The sequence below is a fragment of the Macadamia integrifolia genome, chromosome 2, assembly GCF_013358625.1.
Source record: "Macadamia integrifolia cultivar HAES 741 chromosome 2, SCU_Mint_v3, whole genome shotgun sequence".
NCBI classification, from domain to species: domain Eukaryota; kingdom Viridiplantae; phylum Streptophyta; class Magnoliopsida; order Proteales; family Proteaceae; genus Macadamia; species Macadamia integrifolia.
In genome coordinates, this window is record NC_056558.1 from 23,211,288 (window position 1) to 23,236,397 (window position 25,110).

At 38.2% G+C, this 25,110-nt stretch overlaps 1 protein-coding gene across 2 annotated transcripts in view; it reads left to right on the top strand.

The window, feature by feature from the left end:
• The window catches only part of LOC122057180 (agamous-like MADS-box protein AGL11), a 34,729-nt gene that overhangs the window by 1,744 nt on the left and 7,875 nt on the right, over positions 1 to 25,110 (top strand). The window lies entirely within an intron of this gene.

Sequence of the window (25,110 nt, forward strand, 5' to 3'; positions counted from 1 at the left end):
CCCCCCCCAAAAAAAAAAAGAAAAATAGGGAAGAATAAGAATAAAAAGAAAAAAATAATAAAAACATGGAGAGAGCTCCACAATAATAATAAAATCAAGCTGGAAGGGAAATCCAAAGAGGATGCATAGCCCAAACACCAAAGCCTACCAAAGCCATTATTCCAGATTTGCTTTCTTTTGGGTGCAATTATATTTGTGGTTTTGATTTGAAGTTTTTTGCAGGTCTAGATTTAAGGAATTTAGTAGAAAATAACTTGAAATTATTGCAATTAATTTTTCCTTTTTCTATACTTTGGAACTAAATTTGGATAATTTTTATGTCAGTCTAGGGCTGAAAAACAAAAGTGAATCAAAGAAAGGTAAAAGAAAATTCAGAAGTGACGAAGATCTTCTGAATCCAGTACTTGATATCATTGTTTCCCCAAAAAAAGAGTTCTTCTCACTTTCTATGAATCTGACATCCGTTTCAATAGGGGTACTGATACTATACCTTATTGAATGAACATGGAATAATACAGAAGAGCTAGCTTTTATTTCCTTCCATTTTTTATCATTTAATGAAGAGTGATTGAACACCATAGATTTTTTAATAATGATTTCCCTGAGATATTTCCATTTCCCTGTTAGATTGGCCTTCAAACTTGCCTCCCTTGACTTTCACCACTCAACCAGTCTCTCTCTCTCTCATATGATAGGGTTTCCAAGTTCTAACCTTTTTAATGCTTGGAGAAGATTGGACTTCTTTGGTGCTTGGTAGAGTTTTTGTTCTTTCTGTCTCTAGTAAAAGACCTACACAAATTCAAGAAACGGAACAGGTTTTTTTTCTTTGTAGTTCATAAGGGTTTTACTTTTACTCTTCTGCTCTACTCTCCTTCTCCTTCATCATCACCTGTTTTTCTTCCTGCAAGTTTCACCATTTTAGACCCATTGAGGTCTGAGTAGGGTTTCTTTTTCCAGTTATGTTCCTTTCCTTTCTGGTGTCAAAAACTCAAAACCCATGTGCCAATTTGCAGAGAAAAAAAAAAAATCTGAGATGAAAAAGGGATATTTTTGTACTTTCCTATTAAACCATTAATGCAACATCAATTGCCAAGTCTAGGGTACGTGTTTTCTTCTTGCTCCATTTTAGAAGGGTCCCTTCAAGATGCATTTATTCTCATAAGTATTTATGAAGATTTGTTTCATCTTGACACCATTGTTACCATTCTGGATGTTGAACTTCTACCCAGTCATGTCTGTCCTTATTTTCCATTTCTACTACTTCTGTGTTAAGAGAAGAAAAATGAAGAAGAAAGATGAAGCTGAGGTGTTGCTATTGAAGATGACGACGCAGAGCATGGAGAGAAGACGACTCATTTGGAATTCTAATTGTAATGGTCTTTCCTTGAAGTGTGAAGTGTCTCCTGATCAGATCAGTCTTGACTCTTGACAGATAGTAGCAAAAGTCTTGCAGAAATTTGCAGCATTGCCGCTTAAGTATATATAGCTCTCTAGGTTACTTTCAAAATTACCATATATGTTTGTTTTCTACAGTTGTGTGCTCTCCATCTATCTCGATCGAATTGCTCTCTTCCCCAAAAATGGCTCCACTTACCCATGCTTCCTGCACCCTTCCAACTTCCACTAGAGTGCTCTCCTTTTGACGTGATCCTGATTCCTGACCTTCTCTCTCGTTGGGTCTGGCTGTCTTTATATAATATTAAAATTCAAAACTTATGATTACAATAGGATAATCTCAAGTTTGTTATGGGGGTGTTAGAGACCGTTGTTCCTAACAGCTCCCCTCAAGCTGATGGTTGGCGATGGGTAATCCTCAGCTTGCCACGTAAAAAATTGAACATGATTGTGGACAATGGCTTGGTAAATATATCAGTGATTTGATCTTTGGTGGAGATGAATCGTACTTGAAGATAATCTTGGGAGACGAAATTCCAAACAAAGTGAAAGTCCCCCTCGATGTTTTTTGTTCGAGTGTGAAACAATGGATTGGCCGTGAGATATGTGGCCCCTAAGTTGTCACACCATAACACTGGAGTTTCGATCATTGGGGATCCCAATTCTTGTAGAAGAGACTGCATGCATAAAATTTCCACTGTTGCGTTTGCTAATGCTCGGTACTCAGATTCAATAGAAGAGCGAGCAATCGTTTGTTGTTTTCACACGGACCAAGAGATAAGATTACAGCCAAGAAATATTGCATAGCCACTTGTGGACCATCGATCATCGACACACACTGCCCAATCGACATTACTTTAAGCTTGAAGTTGATTGGTGTAGTCACGTGATATAAGTAGGCCAGATGACAGTGTTTGCTTGAGGTAGCATAATATACGCTTGACTGCCTGCCAATGGTTTTCTGTGGTGGCTTGAAGAAACTGGCATACTTTATTGACCACAAAAGAAATATCCAGTCTTGTAAGGGTGACATATTGCAAAGCACCCACCGTACTACAGTATTGAGTGGCATCAAGTAGGGGCTCCCCTGATTTTCGAAACAGATTTGTTGAGGTAGACATTGGAGTTTGAATAGTTTTGGCACCATCCATTCTTGTTTTTTGCAGGCGATCCACAATGTATTTTTGCTGAGGTAAGAGGATACCTTTGTCATGTAGTACAACCTTGATACCCAAAAAATAGTACAATAAGCCTGAGTCGCGGATTGCAAATTCCATTCCAAGAGCCACTATGATCCGATGGATTAGCTTGGGATTGGATCCAATGATGACAATGTCATCCACGTAAACCAGTAAGTATATGCATTGTGAGCCCCTTTTAAAGTAGAACAAAGATATGTCTGTCTTTGAAACTTCAAAACTAAGGTGAAGCAAGAAAGTACTCAACCGATTGAACCAAACCCAAGGAGCCTGCTTGAGGCCATAAAGAGATTTTTGAAGCTTGCAAATGTTTTGAGGGTTGTCAGGATCAATAAAACCAGTAGGTTGTGACATGTAGGCATCCTTTGTGATATTTCCAAAGAGTAATGCATTACTTACATCAAGCTGTTTATGTTCCCACTTGTTAACTGTAGCAATAGATAGGACGGTGTGCACAGTTGTGGCCTTGACTACTGGACTGAAGGTTTCAGTGTAGTCGATGCCTTCTTGATGATTGTACTCTTTGGCAACTAGCCTTGCCTTGTAATGTTCAATTGTGCCATCAGACTTTCTTTTAATTCGAAAGACCCATTTTGAGCCAATAACATGGAGCCCAAGTGCAGGAGGTACTAATGTCCAAGTGCCATTTTTTAAAAGGGCATTACATCACACCACCTAGCATCTTTATGAGTTTCTGAATAACATGATGGCTCTATATTAGAGTGACATTGAGCTAATGAAGCTGATGGAAGTGAAAACTTTGTTGATGGGCGAGGATGGGGCCTTAAAGTCATTGGATGAGTCCTTTGTATAGTGGGGATAGGTACATCTGAAACAAGTGGAGTTGTAGTAAAGCATCATCATTAGCAGAGGGGGTGAGATCCATATCAATAGTATTAGTTGGTGATGAATTAATGGAGGGGAAGAAGGAGGTTGTATAGGAGCAAGAGGTTGCAAACCTATGTTAGGCATCATGCATCCAAGTGCTCTTGAGGAGGGAGGGGTGGTGGTGATTGCAAGCCAAGGGTCAACAAATGCTAATGGTGTTATAGGGGTATGGTAGCGAGCCGCATATGGGAAAGTGGTCTCTATAAACTCAGCATGCCTTGCAATGTAGATTCTCCATGTGGTTACATCCAAGCAGCGGTATCCAAGATGGTTTGGATTGTAGCCCAAAAATACACAAAGTATGGATCAATATGAAAACTTATTTGAGTTATAGGGGTGGAGGAGTGGAAATACCGCACAACCAAATACCTTAAAGAATTTATAATCAGGGGCACATTTAAATAAAGATTAAAAATGAGATAAACTATTTAGCACTGGAGTTGGTAACCGATTGATAAAAAATATAGACATTTCAAAGGCATATTTCCTGATGCGGAAAAAATTGACCGGACTATCTTCCCTGCAGTTCCTGGTGCTTTGGCCGACCTTCACAGAAGAGATGACAGGGGAGAGCCGAGTTGACTCGACGGGGGACTCTTCGATGCCTAAGTTAGACCTTTCCACAACAGATGCTTAAGAGAGCTTTAACAGTATGAGAAGTGAATAATCGTTCCTTTGTGATGGAGGCTTACCTTGGTATTTATAGGCTGCTGATGGAGGGCAAGTGGGAGACGATTGTGAAGAGTCCTGTTTAGGTGTGGAGTCCTCAAGGGGAGTGGCTCTGTGATTCTGGGAATATTCTTGAAATATTCTCCTCTTAACTCTATAAGGCCAACCATGTGATGTCATGATGACGTGTAGTGGATAAAGTCCTGTCCTCCGGAATAGGAATTACGTTCCTTGAATGTAGGGGTGGACGAAAACACATTTCTGGAAATCTTATTGATGACGTCGGGTCGAGGTGGCATCACGGCTAGATGGAGGCCAAGGTTAAAGTGCGGCCAGATGGATGCCAAGGTGAAGCGCGGCCTGACAGAGGCCGAGGTGAAGCATGGCCTGATGAAAGCCGAGGTAGAAGCACGACCTGATGAAGGCGAGGTAGAAGCACGACCTGGTGGAGGCCGAGGTATCAGCACGGCCTGATGGAGGCCGAGGTGAAGCATGGCCTGATGGAGGCCGAGGTGGGGCACGGCCTGATGAATGCCGAGGTAGCAGCACGGCCTGATGGAGGCCGAGGTGATAGTGCGGCCCGATAGATGCCGAGGTAGCAGCACGGCATGATTGAGGCCGAGGTAGTAGCACGACCTGATAGAGGCTAAGGTAGAAGCACTACCTGATGGTTGCCGAAGTAGCGGCACAGTCATGTTCAGGTTTGCGTGCATGATTTAGCCGTGCTGAGGAAAGTGACATATTTTGCCTCATCATTTCCAAAAATGTAATGGCAAATATGCATGAGCCAAAGTTAAACCTGTATCAACTATATGGCGAATTTTCCATTCTGCTATCCCATTATGTTCATGTGTATGGGGATAGGGAACTCGGTGAAGGATTCCTGCATTCTAAAGAGTTGTATTTAAATGGAAAAACTCACCACCCCAATCTGGTTGGAGTGCTTTGATTGGGCGAGAAAATTCATTTAGGGTCAGCTTGGCCCAACACTGAGGGCTGGTTAGGATTGGATTTTCTAGCCCTGAATCAGGGCTGGTCCCAGCTATGTGACTCAAGGTTTGGAAAAGAATTTCAAGAAACCCTAGTATTTTCAAAGCTTTATTGCAATACTTAAATTTCATTTTGCCTCTTCCCTTCCAACGATGGTTCAGGCTTACAACACCAACCCCGAAGGAGGTAAACTCCATCTCTATAAAGTCTCTCTCTCTCTCTCCTTCCCGTCTTCTTTTCTTCATCCATCTTTATGGCCAGAGGAGTCCCACTAAGCCATTCATTTCTTTTAGTCTGGTTTCCTTTTTGATCAAATGGTTTCAGATTTCAACTTCTCCCATCTCTCCTTTCTCTCTCTGTCTCCCTCTTATATATATTGAAGATAGTTCAGTAGACAATGAAGAAATCTCGAGGTTTCCCCCTTTTTCCAGTTGCTATTGTTTTGATTCTCCTTTTTTTAATCAAGCCCAAGCCCAAGCCCTAAACCTGCAACTCAAGTTTTAATCGATGAAAATTTGGGGGTTTTATATGGAAGGGTAAAACAATAAGTTCACACTTCCTCAAGGATAGATGAGTGGATTTAAGTGCAATTTTATTTTTCAAAATGAGAGATGTACTTGATATTATTAGAAAACGATAAGGTTACATCATATAATATTTAAATATAGTTGTGGTATAAGTAAATTTTCCAAAATAGAATTACAAGATAAGTAAGTTCCCCAATTCATTTATTGTTCGTCCTACCCAAGAAGAATATAAGATAAAACTTCCCAAAATACCACTCTTGACATCACATCTATCTATAAGGTTAAAGTTAAGGGCTCATGAAGGTTGACCGTTCCTATCTTTTTCCCCTATAGTGTCCACAATTCTAGTGATTGACCCAATACCTTTCGCTGGAGAGCTGCTTTTTGAATCAAATTTCTCTTTTGTCATTTTCATATTGGTAACCTAACGTAAGTAGTATGAAGTAACCTAGAGGGGGATGAATAGGTTATACTAGTGGAAATTAAAATCTTTTCAAATATATCGGATTCCCAAATGTGATTATAAAATAAAAACTAATGCGAAATAAAAATTCACAATCACACTATATCGAGATTTATAGTGGTTCGATTCAATCCGAGTCTAGTCCACTCCCTACAAGATCCTCTTATAAGATGTTCCACTTTAAACTATATCAAATGGATGTAAAGAATGCCTTCTTGAACGGATTTATTCAAGAAGTGTATGTTGCTCAAACCCCTAGTTTTGAAAATCCAAAATTTCCAAACCATGTGTTCAAACTTGAGAAAGCCCTCTATGGTCTCAAACAAGAAACTAGAGCTTGGTATGAGATATTAAGCACCTTCTTAATCGAAAGTGGCTTCTCAAGGGGAAAGATATATACTACATTATTAGTAAAAACCAAAAATGACATTCTCATTATCCAAATATACGTTGATGATATTATTTTTGGTGCCACAAATGAGAACATATGCATAGACTTTAGTAATGCAATGAGTAATGAGTTTGAGATGAGTATGATGGGAGAATTAAATTTCTTCCCTGGACTTCAGATAAATCATAAATCAAAGTAAATACACTAAGGAACTTCTAAAGAAATTTGACATTAACAGTAAAAATATTCAGATACTCTAATGAGCTCATCCTTGAAACTAACCAAGGATGAAGATGGTATTTCAGAGGATGTTACTAGATATAGAGACATGATCGGAACCCTTCTATATTTAACGGCTAGTAGACTAGACATCATGTACAGTGTATGTGCATGTGCTCAATTTCAAGCTAATCCTAAGAAATCATACTTCACAACTGTAAAGAGGATTTTCAAATACTTGAAAGGCACATCTGATGTGGGATTATGGCATCCTAAAAACCAACCACTTGACCTCGTTAGCTTCTCAGATGCTGACTTTGCAGGCTACCATATTGATAGAAAAAGTACCAGTGGTACCTGTTACTTCCTTGGCTCCTGTCTGGTTTCTTGGTTCAGCAAGAAGCAAAATTCAATCGCTCTTTTCACCACTAAAGCTGAGTACGTTGCAACTGGTAGAAGTTGTGCTCAGATTCTTTGGATGAAGCAAATCCTCCAAGATTTAGGAGTTAAATTTGATGCATGCCTTATCATGTGTGACAACACTAGTGCCATAAACTTGAGTAAGAACCCCATCTTACACTCAAGGGCCAAAACACATTGATATTTGTCACCACTTCCTTAGGAACACCATACAAAATGGTGATGTCACTTTAGAATACATAGAAACAGAAAAGCAATTGGCTAATATTTTCACAAAACTGCTTGGAGAAGAAAGGTTTTGTACCCTAAAAAAGGAACTAGGCATATGCAACCCTTTAGGATAACACTAGAATGTTTTTCTCACTTAAAACCCCTCCTTTAACAAGGAAAATTGGAAAAATCTCAAAAAATATCTAAAATCCCCTGTTTCTAACCCATCCGGTACTTACTGTATATAACTGGTAACTACCAGTTCAGCTCGGCTTTGACAAACCCAGGAGCACAAATAGTTTTTTTAAAGCCCATTTAAAAGGTCTCTTCGACCTTTCTTCCTCTTTCACATCTTTGCCTTCTATGTTTGAGAAGAAAATTCCAATCCAATCCATAGCCTCTAAAATCCCTAAGTTCTCAAACCTACTCTTCTCCTTCCTCTTTCCTCTTCTCTGTTGACTCAAATGGCACCCAAGAAAAAAAGAGCCAACAAGAGACCCAAGCCTGCTGCTCCATCACGAGAGGATTTCACCTCAGAAGAAGCATTCGATTGTTGGGACTCATTCATTGATTGAGATGTCGAACAAGGTAGAGATGTTGATATTCTTTCTCTCATTTCCTTCAATTTGGAAGATTATTTTGAAGTGCTAGGGTGGACTAGCATTCTTCAATGTGGATTCAGCTGTTACCCTAGATTGGTACAACTATTCTATTGAAACCTCATAGTGGAAGGATATGAGGAGAATATTAGGATCCGAAGCTTGGTGAAGGGTGTTCCCATTGAATTTGGGATTGCGGAGTTAGGTGCTATTCTTGGTGTAGAAGCCACCGGCTACCTAAAATACTTGGTCACCAAGAAAGATTCCAAGGAATTCATGGATCACAACCTGGTCTATGGAAAAATCATGAAGAACTATGTTGGAGCTACAACCACCAAAGTGAATGAACTTTACGATTTTGCACGGGCCATCTCCTACATTGTGTCCTACAATATACTGCCCAAGAGTGGACACAGGGATGAACTCAGCCCTTTTCAAGCCTACATCACCTATTGCATATATGACAACGTTTGGATCAACCTTCCCTATCTCATCATTCATCACATGATATATGTTGGGAACAAGGATCACATCAGCAATCTTCCCTATGGAAGAATCCTAGGTCAGATCTTTGGTCATTTTGGAGTTAACTTAGTGGGTGAGTATGGAAAGAAGGAAAAGCCCAAGATATATCACTTCCATTCACCACATGGGGATAGCAACTCCTCACCCTACTGAAGAAGGTGAAGGCAGCTCTTCGAATAACGTTGTGACTGAAAAATGGTTAGATAAGAAGCTACAAGCTTTGGAGACACGCATCAAGAATCACATAAATGTGAAAGCCCAAGAGATTCTGCAAGCTATCAAGGATTGGGAAGAGTAGTTGCAGCTAGGGCATTTATGTTTGCTAGTAGCTTAGTGTTAGGATCAGTGTGTGTGGACTTGCAATCCTCTATTATGTGTGCTTTATAACTTTGTGTTTCTCTTATGTTTATGTGTGGAAAAGTGCACTAAGTATGGCACTATATGTTATGAATTACCTTTTCTTAAATTAATGAACCCATGCTCTATGTTAATGGTTTTTTTGCTTATTGCTTTTTATATCATGCATGTGCTTAGGGGGAGCCTATGGGTCCCCTTCCCATTTTTGTTGTTTACAAAGGGGGAGAGAAATCTTGATTAAAGAAAGAAATCATTGATTCATAGACAAGGGGGGAGAAAATTGAGAAAATTATAAAAACTATGCAATTTTTAAAATTCTTCATTTTCTCATTATTTTTTTAATCCACTTGTTTGTCATCACCAAAAAGGGGGAGATTGTTGGGAATATCACTCTCTATAACAATTTTGATGATAACAAACAACTGTGTGTGCAACTAATCATTTTCATACCAAGTGTGATGTGAAGGATCAAGACACAAGGTTGCTTGACCTCTAGCTAAATAAAATGGAAAAATAGAAGAAATTAGAGCTCAAGACCGAATAGCTAGGAGAAGACTCGAAGCAAGTGATCAAAGACTCGAAGACTTGAAGCAAGTGATCGACGACTTGAAGACTTGAAGACTTGAAGACTCATCTCTAGAATAGGTTGTAATAGCATACACTGATACGCACCACACTTATACATTTATGTGTTAGAAAAACCTTTAGTGCAACCTAAGAAGTTGGTCTCATGTTTATATTTGACAGACACTCAAAAACACAAAACAGAGGCCATCCGGTACTTACCGGTTCAAAAACACAAAACAGAGGCCATCCGGTACTTACCGGATTGAACCGGTACCTACCGGATAGTCTCTGTGAAGTAAAAATTTCTCAGATTTGACTAGTAGAGGCCATCTGGTACCTACTAGATGGAATCGAAATTTCTTCCGGTTGGTCGGTTTGGTTCCGGATGAGATTAATATCTTAGATATGGCCCACAGAGGCCATCTGGTACCTACCAGATGCCTCCTGAACACCTCCAACAGCTATATTTTAGACACAATGGCTACTTTTATGAGTCTAACGGCTATAATGTGGGCAACGGTAATATGATTCGATACCTACCCAATCCAACTGGCACCTACCGGTTGAAACAATTTTTACCCGTTTGAGTTTATACTCATTCCTAAATTGGAGATATTGTTACCCAAATTAAACCCAACCCTCTCCCATATAAATACCCCACTAATGAATTTATTAGTTAACAATTAAGTGAGCATTAAACAATCATTATCAAAGCCATTGAGTGACAGTCAAGCATTATATTTTGAGTTCCAAATTTGTGATTAAAGCTCAAGTTCCAAGGAACTCAAGTGCTGGTTAGAAGTCTCCATCAACCTTCATATACAAAAGGAGACAACTAAGGTGTAATTTTTTATTCATTTCATATTCATAGCATGCACCGCATGAGGTAACTCAAAACTTTATCCCACTTTTCTCTATTACACTTGCCTAGACTGTACTTAGGCTAGTGTAGGATTCTCTTATCCAAATAAGATTGTAATGGTGCTTCTCTACCTGTAAAGGAGATTGTAAGGGTGCTTCTCTACCCGTAAAGGAGATTGTAAAAGTGCCTCTTTACCTGTAAAGGAGGTTGTGTAAAAGGTTTTCTTCCCTACCTACTGTACTAAAAGGGATTTGCTCATGTAACAAGCTGGGCATTTTATTAAGTGTTGAAACAGAACAAGGTAATGATTGAGAATTAAGAATAAAGCGAACAACGCAAGAGTGTGGATGTCCCAACCGAGCATGCTAGGCATCTGATGAGACTGCTTCACCAATATGGGCTGCTTTTTGAGGTTGATTTTTGATGGAGTGGAGATTTTGCAATTAGTAAAACCCGTCCTTAAGAGCTCCTTGGAGGAGTGGCGTCTTTGTTACCTAATCCTTCACAACAAAAGAAGTGGGGTGAAATTCAAAATAACAGTGGTTGTCTTTGGTAAATTGATGGCCAGACAATAGGTTCTTAGTGATTGTCGGGACATGGAGAATTTTAGAAAAATGGAATGGATGAGAATTATGTTTAAAAGTGGATGAACCAATACTACTGATAGGTGGACCAACACCATTACCAACCCTCAAGGTATGGTTACTATTATATCTAGAAGAGATTTGGAGGTTTGCAAGATCCAGTGTAATGTGATGCGTGGTTCCTGTGTCTGGAAACCATTCCAGCATAGCAGTTGCAAGAGTAGGAAGAATTCCAGCCATGTGAGCAACACTATTGCTATTTGTGTATCAATAAAAGCACTGGGTAGCAGCATGGTTGAATTTTACACAAATCTGGTATCGATTTCTTCTCTTATTCTTTGTGTTTGAGCCACGAGAAGAATTATTATTGTCATATTGTGGTGGGTTCGAACCTGCACGGGCTGGGAGTGTGAGAGAAAGCAACAGGGCCAGCAGGTTGATCGTGGTTGAGATTTGCTTCAGCAATAGAGAGTGCAATTTTAAGGCAAAGCTCGTGGCTGAGCAACAGTTGATGGAGATCATGGAAAGAGATGGGCTCAGCCTTGGTAGCTAGTGCTGCAACTATGTCGCTAAAGTCAGACCCGAGATTTCTGAAAATGATAGCATTAAGTTCTTGTATTCCAATTGGTTTGTTGGCAACCGCCAATTGGTCAGAGATAAATTTCACTTCACGCAAATATTCAACAATGGATTTGGATCCCTTTATTGTGTTCTGTAATTGCATGTGTAGTTGAAGTACACTTGTGTGAGATAGTGTACCAAATGCAGATTGAAGGGCATTCCAAACCTGAGCAGCTGTAGTCAGACCCACAACGTATAGAAGAACATCTGAGGTCAAAGAAAAATGAAGCCAACTCATGACTAACTAGTCCTTGCGAACCTAATCATTATACACTGAATCAGGTTGAGGATCGGTAGTTCCTGCAACAAGAAGGGTAGAGGAAGGACATGTCAAACTGTCATCAATAAAACCGATCAAGTCTTGACTTCACAGCAAAGGGTATAACTGCGTTTTCCAAAGAAGACAGTTTTCTGAAGTGAGTTTTAGAGTAAGATAATGCTGAATATTGGAAGGAGCAGGGGATGAAGGGGAAGAGATAGCAGTAGCAGCGAAGGAAGAAGACATATTGGCACCAGGAATTTTTTAAAGGTCGACTGATACATTGTAAAGAAACAGATTTTGGAGTTGCATTTGCCTTACCCTTATCGTTGGGTTTGGCTGTCTTTATATAATATTCAAATTAAAAAATTATGGTTACAATAATGGTATAAACTCAAGTTTGCTATGAACGTGTGAGGAAGTTCCTACAAAATTGGGATTTACGTTTGACTAGGTCTACTAGTATTCAAAACTCAAATTCAAATTGAATTTGAATTGCTAAAGACCGTTGTTCCTAAAAGGTATGGGTTTTTCCGTTTCTAAATTTTACCCTTTCTTCCAGCTTGGAATACCTTTGGCTGGTCTCAGGGTAAAAGCAGATGTAATGGAAGCTTTTTAAAGAATAAAAAAGAAAGATTGATGGTTATTGATGGATATGATCTTACTGATCATAACTAAGTGAAAAATTTATATGTTGTGGAAAGTTTAAGTGGAAAGATAATTCAGTTGAATATGAATATTCATTATCTAAGTCATCATACTATGTTGTCATAGTTAATTTTTTGCATTCTTTTTTCTATCTCTTGAATAGAATATGGAAAAAATTTGATAGTATATGGGGAATTGTTATACATGTACTTCCCTCTTCCTCTCTTCCTTTCAAAACTCATGTGGCTAATATCTAGTGACATTAAGGATGCCAAATTTGAATAGAACCGAAAACCAAAACTGGAACTGGACCTAGCATGAATAAGTCAAATCGCACCAAAACTAACCGAATAAAATTCAGTTCACTTTGAGTATTGAATTTCAGTACAGATTCGGTTCTGGTTGGGTTCTGGATCCAACATAGGAACCAAATTCCAGAACCAAAACCGAACTAAATTTGGATACCAACATAGTATATTATTATACTATAATATTAATACATTATAATACTAGTATATTATAATATATATTAATAATATTAGTATTAAATTTTATACTACTACTATATTTTTTCCCCTAAAAGGTCATTTGTATTAATAAAGGAAATATAATAATGGAAAAACAATAGGCTAGACAAGCAAAAAACAGACACAAGCTCTATAACTAACCCCTACCCCACCTTCTGCATGGCCATCAGCAAGAAATAAGGATTAGAAAGCAAATGAGAAAAAGAATACAGACACAATAGCCTACTATATAGGTCTGTTCAAAGCATCATCACTAAAGAAATGAATGACCGTTGGGAGACAAACTGAAATGGGGTTAGAAGATTCCTCCCTTGCTGCTGCTTTTGCAAGGAAGTCAGCTACTGGGATTGCTTCCCTATAATAGTATGTTATCTTCTAATCAATGGTGTTAAGGAAGGAGAGGAGAGCCATCCATCATTGCCAGAAAAACCAAGGAACAACCCCTCTTTGTACCATCAACACCACCGAAATCGAGTCACACTCAACCCATAGATGAGTGTAGTGAGTGTCTCTAGCCCTTACAATTCCCAAGATCAGAGCCCAAAATCATACCTCAAAATTTGTTGTAATCCCAATGAAGGATCTGAATGTAATGAGTTATTGTCTCTGATAACTGTTAGAATTTATATTTATTTTATTATAATTAAGTTTCAAGATGAGGTTTTTCTTTTATGTGTTTTATGACTTGTAATGGTGTGAGACCCTTAGGGTCAAGGTAGTGGAAAATGGTCAATAACACTCTATGGGTGCCCTAAATTCCATTCATGGCCATTACCATGAGTGGAGAGGTGGGCAAAGAGAATTGATTGAGATTAATTTCATTTATGAAATTAATTCTTAATTCATGCCATAGGTTATTGCCAAATAGAGGTAAATGGTCAATGTCATTATGTAGGTGCCTTAAAGTCCATTCATGGTCACTACCATGAGTGGGAATGTGGGCTAGAAAATGGTCAATAACACCCTATGAGAGCTCTAAATTTCATTCATGGCCATTATCATGAGTGGAGAGGTGGGCTAAGGAATTGATTGGGATTAATTCAATTTATTGAATTAATTCCCAATTGATGTCCATATGACATTATTCTCCAATCAACTTGCCATTAGTTGGAGGTTACTCTTGGAGAATCCAAGAGGGTGCAAGGGTTGGTTTTGGGTCTATATAAACCCAACCAAACACCTTGCAGAGACACACATTCACACATTGACACTCCATCTATTTCTACTCTTTGCAACCATACAAGTCTTTCTCTTTCTTTTATTTTCTCTAAGTCTTGTATAAGGTTAGAGGGGGCTGCTGTGCTATCGCTTTTACTCCTGGAAGGGACTAGAAGAACTATCTCATATTCTAGTGGAAGGTTGTTTTATCTTGGAGGTAGAGATGCAGAACAACTCTTGGCAGTAGAGGACATCAATTACCTTAAAGGCAGCACTACAAGTGTGACTCAACCTCAATTCTGATCGAACCTTCTTCAGTTGCTGTGGTGGTGATTCAACATTTATTTGAAGTCTATCCCCGTCTCATTTCAGCCAAGGATCAATACTACAACATCATAGTAGTTTCTACTGCAAAAGCTTTGTATTGTAATTTGTTTTATTTTTGTAAGAAATTGTAATACAATTACCCAACAAGTTTAAGGTAAGTGATGGTTGTAAGATTCCATGACTGATCTTGGAGATGCAAGCCTCAACAGAGGTGATGACTCCAACAACAATGATGGTCCTTCAATCATTATCATAGGTGATGCTTCGAACAACAATGTTGTAGATGGAACTACCAACGGAGGAGATCCCTCAAACATCAATGTTGAAGGTACAACCAAGGAGGCGGGGTTCATGTTAGCCACAATGGTAAGGGGGTTCTTCTTTTGCCCACCATTGATTCAATTCCCACCAATGTTATCCCGTCAGTAACTGATCTTATCCCGGATTTAGGTAAGATGAGGATTGTCACTGAATTTGACAAAGTTGAGCAGTTTAGAGGTCAAAACTTCAAACGGTGGAGGAAAATGACATTATTTGCATTAGCCCAAATTGGGGTGGTATTTGCCTCGACTGAACCCATGCCAAAAAAGCAATGATCCTGTAAAGGAGGGCAAAAGGGTGGCTTGGATTCAAGTAGATTACCAATGCAAAATTCAGATCTTGAATGCATTATCCAATGACCTATACCATGTGTATAGTTCATTGGAGTATGCATATTTGATTTGGAATGCTTTAGTAAATAAGTACTCTCTTGAGAATTCTAGCTCAAAGAAGTACTTGGTGGCTAACTTTCTAAATTTTACTATGAAAGATAGTAACACCATTTCAAACCAAATTGATCAATTTCAAATCTTGGTTGGAAAGTTAGCAAAGAAAAAAATGGTTCTACCAGAAGAATTTGTGACCGGTGCCTTAATTGAAAAGCTTCCATCTTCTTGGGATGCTTTCAAGTTGTCAATGAAACACAAGAAGACAGAGTTGACTTTGGACCAGTTGGTTGTAAGGATCAAAATTGAGGAAAAGAACTGGAACAAAGACAAGGGTGAAAAGACCTTGGGGAGAAACATTTAAAAGTGAACTTAGTAGAAACCAACAAACATGACAAGAAAAGGAAGAACCGTCAATACAATGATGAGCCTTCTTTTAAGAAGAAGAAACTCACTTGTTATGTGTGCGGTAAGCCAGGGTACTTCAAGAAAGATTACCGATTTAAGAAAAAAAAATCTGAAAATGTGAACCTAGTTGAAGACAACATCTTTGTAGCTATGGTCATAGAAGCAAATTTGGTTGAAAAATCAAAGGATTGGTATTGTATACCAGTGCTACAAGACATATTTGTGGTGATCTGAAGATATTCTCTTCTTATTCCATGAGTATGAGAGACGAAAAGGTATTCATGGGAAATTCCCAAAGTGCCCCTATTATGGGGAAAGGAAAGGTAGTGTTAAAGCTCATTTCAGGGAAGACTATGGTTCTCACCAATGTCCTCCATGTGCTGGACATTAGGCATAATTTAATTTTAGTTCCTTTACTTAATAAAGTAGGAATGAAATTCGCTTTTGAGAGTAATAAGGCGGTTATCACTAGGAACAATGTATTTGTGGGGAAGGGATACCTTAGTGAGGGGTTATTTGTACTAAGCGTTGAAAATATTGTAATTGAGAAAACTAGTACTTCTTCTACTTACATTGTTGTCCCTACTAATTCTTTTAATTTGTAGCATGGTAGGTTGGGTCATAGTAGTGCGACGTATATCATCAAACTATGCAAGTTAGATATGATCACCAATAATGTGGAACCCCCTGTGAACAAGTGTACAACTTGTGTGGAGGCAAAATTAACCAAAAAGCCTCTTAAAACTATGGATAGAAAGAGTGATCTCTTGGAATTAATCCATAGTGACTTGAGTGACTATAAGTCATATGAGTCTAGGAGAGGAAACAACTATGTCATAACCTTCGTAGATGACCATTCTAGGTATGCCATGATTTGTTTACTCAAATCAAAGGATGAGGCCGGAAAGGCGTTTATATCTTACAAAATAGAAGTTGAAAATCAACTTGACAAGAAGGTTAAAAGATTTAGAACCGATAGAGGGACTGAGTATTTTAACATTGAAAAATTTTGTGAGGAAAATGGAATTATCCTTGAGACAACCGCTCCATACCAACCGAAATCCAATGGGGTTGCCGAAAGGAAAAATAGATTTCTTAAAGAGATGATGAACTCTATGTTATTGAGTTCGAGTGTACCACTTGATATGTGGGAGGAAGCCATGCTAACGGCATGTTATCTGCCAAATAGAATCCTACATAACAAGACTGGTACGATTCCATTTGAGAAATGGTTTGGAAGAAAATCAAGTCTAAAACACTTGCGGATTTGGGGCTGTTTGGCTAAGGTATTATCACCAAATACCAAGAAAAGAAAATTGGGACAAAAAACATGTGATTGTGTGTTTTTGGGATATGCTACAAATAGTACTGCATACCGGTTCATGGTGATTAAAGCCATGGATGATGTTATTGAATTAAATAGCATCATAGAATCAAGAGATGTTGAGTTCTTTGGAAACATATTTCCCTTTAAGTCTAACTTACCTACGAGTAAGGATAGTCAATTGATTTATGGGGAAATGGAGTCAAATGAAAGGGTTATCAATAAAGAATTGGGTAATGGTGATGGAAGTCAACTAAGGATGAGCAAGCGACTCAAAAGACCTAAATATTCGAATGATGAGTGGCTTGTCTATCTAGTAGACAAAGATCCTCTTACATACAAAGAGGCTATTACACCATCGAATGCCGTCTTTTGGAAGGAAGCAATCAAGAGTGAACTAGATTCAATCTTGGAGAATAATACTCGGGAATTGGTAAATTTACTAATTGGTTCTAAAACTTTGGAAACTAAGTGGATATTTCGAAAGAAACTAAAAAGTGATGGGTCATTTGATCGTTTCAAGGCTAGACTTGTAGTCAAGAGGTTTAGGCAAAAGCCTGACATTGATTACTTTGACACATTTGCCCCAGTCTCTAGAATTGCCATAGTAAGGGCTCTGTTAGCATTGGCGTCAATACATAACCTGGTCATCCATCAAATGGATTTGAAAACAGCATTTCTAAATGGGGATTTAGAAAAGAAAATTTACATAAAGCAACCAGAAGGTTGTGTTATAAATGGACAAGAGCAGAAAGTTTGTAAGCTTCGAAAATCTTTATATGGATTGAAGCAGGCGTCAAAGCAATGGCATAAAAAATTAGACAAAGTTCTAATTTCAAATGGTTTCATTGTGAACGATGCTAAAAGGTGCTTATATAGCAGGTTTCATGGTGGTAAGGGCATATTCATACTACTATATGTAGATGATATGCTGATAATGGGAACAAACTTGGAAATAGTGAGTTAAGAAACTTTTGAAGTCTAGTTTTTACACAAAAGACTTAGGAGAGGTTGATATGATCCTTGGGATCAAGATCATCAAGCAAGAGAATAATATTTCACTATCCTAAGCCCATTATGTAGAAAATATACTTAAAAAGTATGGGTACTATAAAGCTTCAGCGGTTAAAACACCTTTTGAAATGGGATGTCATTTGAAAAGAAACTTGGGTGAACCGATGAATCAAAAAAGGTATGATCAAATTATTGGTTCAATCACATATCTAATGAAATGTATGCATCCTGATATTACCCTTGCGGTAGGAAAGTTGAGTCAACATACTCACAATCCAAGTAAGGAGCATTGGAATGTGATTGATAGGTTGCTGAGGTACCTAAAAGGCACTATAAACTATAGTTTGCACTATAGTGGAAAATTAGCGGTGTTGGAAGGGTACTGCGATGCAAATTGGATCTTGGATACAAATAAGTCTTTAGCTACTAGTGGGTATGTATTTACACTAGCAGGCGATGCCATCTCATGGAAGTCCACAAAGCAATCTTGTGGGACAAGCTCTACTATGGAAGCTGAGTTTATAGCCTTAGAAAAGGTGGAACGAAAGCCGAATGGCTTAGAAACTTAATGACGGATATTCCATTGTGACAAAAATCGGCGCCATCGATATCACTACATTGTGATAATCAAGCGGCTATACATCTAGCCAAGAACCGGATATACAATGGTAAAAGGAGGCATATACGCCTAAGACATAATCTTGTGAAACAATACATAGATGAAGGAATGATGGCTATCGATTATGCGAAGTCAGAAAGTAACCAAGCTGACATGTTCACAAAGCCTATGTCTGTTAAGAACTTGTGTAGTGCATCTACAGAAATGGGGTTGATGCCTAATCCTTAGGTCATGTGATGGACACTCTACCTATATAAAGAGGCTTAATGCCTAAATTAGGTTCAAAGGGTACAAACGAAGTCATGGGTGACTAGCTCAGTACTACTGCTTATTTAAGTATTCATTTCAAGATGTAGATGGTGATAGTAGTACCACCACAAGGAGAAAGGTTGAGCGGTAAACCTCCTAATTAGTCCAATCCCAGGAAATGTGGGGGTGTGTTAATTGGGGTGCACATCAGGGACTAACCTAAGTGGATGTAGGGGGGTGTGACCATCGCCAATGAGAACTTATAAGCAAGTTTTCTAAATAATAAACATTCATGAGTCCAAGATAAAGAACATGGCCGGTTCAAAAGTCCATAGTGATTATATGATGGGTAGCTCAAAAAACCAACTTATAGAATGTGGTTGATGGATCGGTTAGCTACACTAATGAGGAAATGTTCAAGGAGTCTGACTCTACCCGTACTCTGTAGTGCGACTCATTAGACCTAGTGTAGGTTCAAGTCCAAAAGACACCTACAGTGATGCGTCCTATAGTGTCTAATACAGTCATAGCAGATGTATCCTTCGTGTCATTTGAAACTTGTGGGGGATTGTTAGAATTTATATTTATTTTATTATAATTAAGTTTCACGATGAGGTTTTTCTTTTATGTGTTTTATGACTTGTAATGGTGTGAGACCCTTAGGGTCAAGGTAGTGGAAAAGGGTCAATAACACCCTATGGGTGCCCTAAATTCCATTCATGGCCATTACCATGAGTGGAGAGGAGGGTCAATAACACCCTATGGGTGCCCTAGATTCCATTAATGACCATTACCATGAGTGGAGAGGTGGGCAAAGAGAATTGATTGAGACTAATTTCATTTATGAAATTAATTCTTAATTCTTGCCATAGGTTATTATCAAATAGAGGTAAATGGTCAATGTCATTATGTGGGTGCCTTAAAGTCCATTCATGGTCACTACCATGAGTGGGGAGGTGGGCTAGAAAATGGTCAATAACACCCTATGAGAGCTCTAAATTTCATTCATGGCCATTATCATGAGTGGAGAGGTGGGCTAAGGAATTGATTGGGATTAATTCAATTTATTGAATTAATTCCCAATTGATGTCCATATGACATTTTTCTCCAATCAACTTGCCATTAGTTGGAGGTTACTCTTGGAGAATCCAAGAGGGTGCAAGGGTTGGTTTTGGGTCTATATAAACCCAACCAAACACCCTGCAGAGACACACATTCACACATTGACACTCCATCTATTTCTACTCTTTGCAACCGTACAAGTCTTTCTCTTTCTTCTATTTTCTCTAAGTCTTGTGTAAGGTTAGAGGGGGCTACTGTGCTATCGCTTTTTGCTCCTAGAAGGGACTAGAAGAACTATTTCATCTTCTAGTGGAAGGTTGTTTTATCTTGGAGGTAGAGATGCAGAACAACTCTTGGCAGTAGAGGGCATTAATTACCTTAAAGGCAACACTACAAGTGTGACTCAACCTCAATTCTGATCGAAGCTTCTTCAGTTTCTGTGGTGGTGATTCAACATCTATTTGAAGTCTATCCCCATCTTATTTCAGCCAAGGATCAATACTACATCATAGTAGTTTTTACTGCAAAAGCTTTGTATTGTAATTTGTTTTATTTTTGTAAGAAATTGTAATACAATTACCTGACAAGTTTAAGGGAAGTGATAGTTGTAAGATTCCATGATTGATCTTGGAGATGCAAGCCTCAACAGAGATGATGACTCCAACAACAATGATGGTCCTTCAATCACTATCATAGGTGATGCTTCGAACAACATTGCTGTACATTTCTTGTCATCCCTAGCTATAGAGGTCCAATGGAAAACATCCTATTGGAAGCAAGGTGATAGGGAAGACTTTCAATGGAGATTCTATAGGATCTATTGTCAAACTAGAATTCAGTACTACGATTTCCCACAATTTGAAGGAGAAAAAAAATTTGGATTTTTTCGCAACAAGCCGAAGACATTGGCTTGCATTACAAGAGATATTAAAGTGGATGTTGAGGACAAGTGTAAAGCGGTGATTCTTAAAGGTAGGAAATCATTTAGGAACAACAACCTACACTACAAGAATATTGGTCTACGGCGGCACTTAGAGGAAGGTCTTTAGCGGCATTTTCGTACTCTACGGCCGCATTTTTATACGCCATCGTAGTCCACTTTTCTTGTAATACTAGCTCAAAAATTAGGTGCCAATGCAATCTGATTGAGAGGCATGTGCCATCGGAGAACTAATCTCTGAAACTGTTTCGTGCCTTTTTGGTGCTTTTGGTTTGGTTTTGTGACGTCAGGCTATTGGACCTTGGAGTAATTTTCCCTGTGGTTCTATTTGGCTAGCTTTGAATTGTAATTGTTTTCTTTCTTTTCCAAAAGTTGATGTTACCTATCAAAAAAAAAAAAAAATAGAATCACTTTCGGCAATAGAAGATACTATCACGTCCCTCACAAGATGCCTAAGCTTCACCATTAGCTTCCATATGGAGGAGGAATCTGGGGAGCAAGAGATTGTCCAAATGGAATCTTTTCAAAGATACTTGTGGGGGGAGAGTTTCATTTTGGTGGTCTGTTGCTCCAAACCACAATACTCCATCTCTCCTCTATTGACCATAAAACTTTTCTCCTTTATTTACTGTCAAAATAGAAACATATCATAAGGTCAAGAAATCATCCATTAACCAATAAGGAAGGGATATTGGGATATGGGCCGGTTTAGGTTTTTCTAATGGGTTGATATGTTCCAGAATTTGTACAGAGGCTTGGCCCAGCAAGACTAGTCAGGCCGAAGGCCTGGATATCCGTCGTTAGCCAAAAAATAATAATAAAAAATAAAATAAAATTATACAGAGTCTTGGCTAACGAAGTATGCATGGGGCTTGTTGCCAATAAGTTTCATAATACTGTAAAATTACTGTTCGGTCTCTAATAAGGTGGATAAATATTGGTAAGGTAATGGTTGCTTACCCATATGCCATCTGTTTCATTAAAGGGTACTTCTTTGTTGTCATTGAGGTGGTAAAGTGAGAATTTGTAACTTTTTTCTGATTGCGCATTGTCTTATGTCGAAAAGCTATTTAAAGTAGAGGTAAAAAAAGGTTTTCAAAATTATTTGAAGTGATTTATCTTTATGGGTTATGGCATTATCAACATATTATCTTGCACATTTTTTAAGTACATACGACATGACTGGATTTATGTTATATTGAAATGGAAAAAAAAAATTAGGTTACAGCTTCTTTTTCCTAATTTTAGTTACAACAGAAACTTCCCTTCATTAAAAGGTGTAAAACCATTACACATATCCTCCCCATTTATGTTAAAATATATATATATAGCATGGTCCCATATGAGATCCTCCCACCGCAAATTCAAAACTCCTACCAAAAATTTTGCAAACACTCTACACCACATCCCCACCAACTTGATCTCCTTCGGTTTTTTTTCCACTGCCGCCTAGCATGGATCCATAGGGGTTAAGGTGCCCTTTTCGATCAAGTGGCCAAGAAATCAAACTTTGGTAAGGAAAAACTCCATTTTTCTTTTAGAAAGGACAATGCCATTTGATTTAATAATTTGGTAGAAAACTCTTAAGTGTTTGAAATGATGTTCTACTAAATCAGAAAAGACCAGAATATCATCAATGTAGACAATTGTAAATTGTCCATAGGAATTGAAGATATCGATCATAATCAAGATCTTCAAGCTCCGCCGGATTTCTAAGTGCTCCGCCTATCTTCAAACATCTCCAAGGTCCAATCTTCCCCTACAAGTCTGATCGCCCTCAAAGGTTAACTTCAACAACTCAAAGCTTAATTGGCATTTGATATTTTTAATTTCATGCTGCAAAGTTGCAGTATTTGTTTCCAGAGTTTTGATGCAACTAGAGTGGTCGGAAGTAGACGATTTTGGTAATTTTTCAAACTTTTGCATTATTTATTGGAGATTATAAGGTTGAGGAGTATTTTGTGTAGAAATATTTTTTTTAAGGTGTTCAAGACAGGCCTTCTTTTGTTTTGGGTCTGGCAGATTATCAATAAATTCGAAAATGTTTGATTGGTGAGATGCTCTAAGCATCTGGACTGATTTAGGAACACAGTCTTCATAGCTTAATCCAATAATGCATGAATCACAAGCACAGGCTTGAAAGTTCTCATTATCAGTTGAACTGGAAGTCAGGTGTTTAGAGGCTTGGATATGGTTAAGTTCGTGGGTTTCTTCATCAGAAGATGAGGAAGAAGTTTTTTAGAATAGGGCAAGGATTTGGGTTTTATCTTGTTCAGATATTTGTAAAGAATTAATTCTTTTGGAAACTTGGCAATATTTTGCAATGTGGCCATGCTTGCCACACTTAAAGCATCCTTGAGAATCAGGGTTTTGTTTAAAATCTCTTTGATTTTTGGGTGCCTTGAAAGGCTTCTTGTATTTGTTATACTTTAGTTTTGAAGAAGATTTTTGATAAAATTCTAGAGTAGTGAATGGTTTGCGAGAAATATACTTCTTTGATTTGTAAAAATCCTTATAATATTTGCGAGATAATTTATGTTTGTGTTTTGTTGGAGGTCTAAGGGGGGCAAAACCGAACTGTTCACAGAAACCTCCTAATTCTCGTTTATAGAATTTGTTTTCTTAACCTAATATCAGTACAAAGGGCTAAACCTTCTTCATGAATTAAGTTAATAATTTGGTCGTAAGTCATTTGGTCATATGGGATAATCCCATCATTTTCTTTGCGAAGTCTTTGTTTGATTTTTTTCAGAAAAAATGATTGGAAGACCTGTAAGGAACTTCTCTTTCCAACAGGGAATATTAGCATCAGGTCTAGTAAGGACTTTGGTTAGGAAGGTGTCTTCGTACCATTTGAAATAATGTAATTTTTTGCACCTAAGGTTTGATAATTATTCGACAGTTCTGTCTTTGAGACAATAAGGGTTACCTAAGAAGTAATTGGCTATACTGAAAATAAGGGTATTAACAGCATCTTCTATGGGTTCACCTATGTCATTGAGAAGGGGGCTCTCGTCAGGAGAAGTTTGGATTGCAGTTAAAATTTCTATTTTTTGGTCGTCAGTCATGACATAATCCCTCCAACCTTTGAGTTGGCCAATAAAGCCGGAAATGAGCAAAGTAGCAACTGCACTGTCTTCAGTATTCTTGATTCGATATGCATTGCTGACCATAGTCATTTCTTGCAGTTTTTTCATGTGATTATGTTCAGACAGACCATCTATGTTCCACTCATAGATGATGCCACTTTGGTAAGATGCTTATGGAGCAGTTCCTCTAGCTTCGATTTGGATGTCAGGGAAGATCGGGTGTTGTGTAGATTTTTGACCAATTTGGTTGATTTGAGGAAAGACATCAGACTCATTTCCTAGATTGGAGGAGGAGTCAGAAGAATACTTTGAAAGGGTGCTAACACATCAGACAACTGACTCAGAAGTAGATTGGTTTGGCAAAGGTGTTTGTGGAGCCTCTAAGGTTGTGAGGCGATGATTTATTTAGTCAAGTAAATAAGATTTGTTAATTAATTTTCATTGTTGTTTTGGAATATCATAAGGTTTGAAAAGGGGAATTGAAGGTAGAACAGGAGCAGGAGCCGGAGCCGGAGCCAAGGATGAAGAGGCTAATGGTTTCGGTTGGACAAGGCATTCAACTTGGGAGAGTTGATCACCGATGGTTTGAAGACTCAAATTTGTAAAGTTTAATTGTTCGATTTATTTTCTATTTGGGTCATCTTGTTCGGCAACTTTGAGCGGAGAAACGATTAGTTCGGTATTTTTAAAGGCATATTTGATGCTTTCCACCGGGGAATGAATAGCAGTAGTAGTTGGACCGGTGTTAAGGGTCCAAGATTTATGTGTAGCATTTTGAGTAAGGATTTGAATATGCCAGAGGTAATCAATATTGTTATCCTGGGCATAAATATCAAAGTAAGTAAAAAAGAAAACATTTGTCTTAAGATTTTCCATAAAGTCATACCAATTTGTTCTAATTTGGGCTTGTTGTTCAAGATTAAAAGTTTTAAAGAACCAATTACGTTTTTGCTTATTTTTGGATGATTCAAAATCGGTTCTGAGAAATGGTTTTCAATTTTTTATTCCTTATTAGTTTGGATCATGTAGACATTTGGGTCTCGTTCGGGTGGAGCTACCTCGGATGGTGTCGGAGATTGGGGTTGGTTTTGGTCAATTTGTTGTTGTCTAGACTGAGTAGATTCAGATACAGATGATGATATATCATAAGTACCGTGGACAACATTTTGGCCTAAATGTAATCTAGAAAGGTTTGAAATTGGGGGTGGAGTCCTAAGAGGAGGAATCCAATGAAATGAATCAGAGGAGGTCGAAGCATCTGAGCATGACCTTCGAGAATTTTGGTAGATGGAA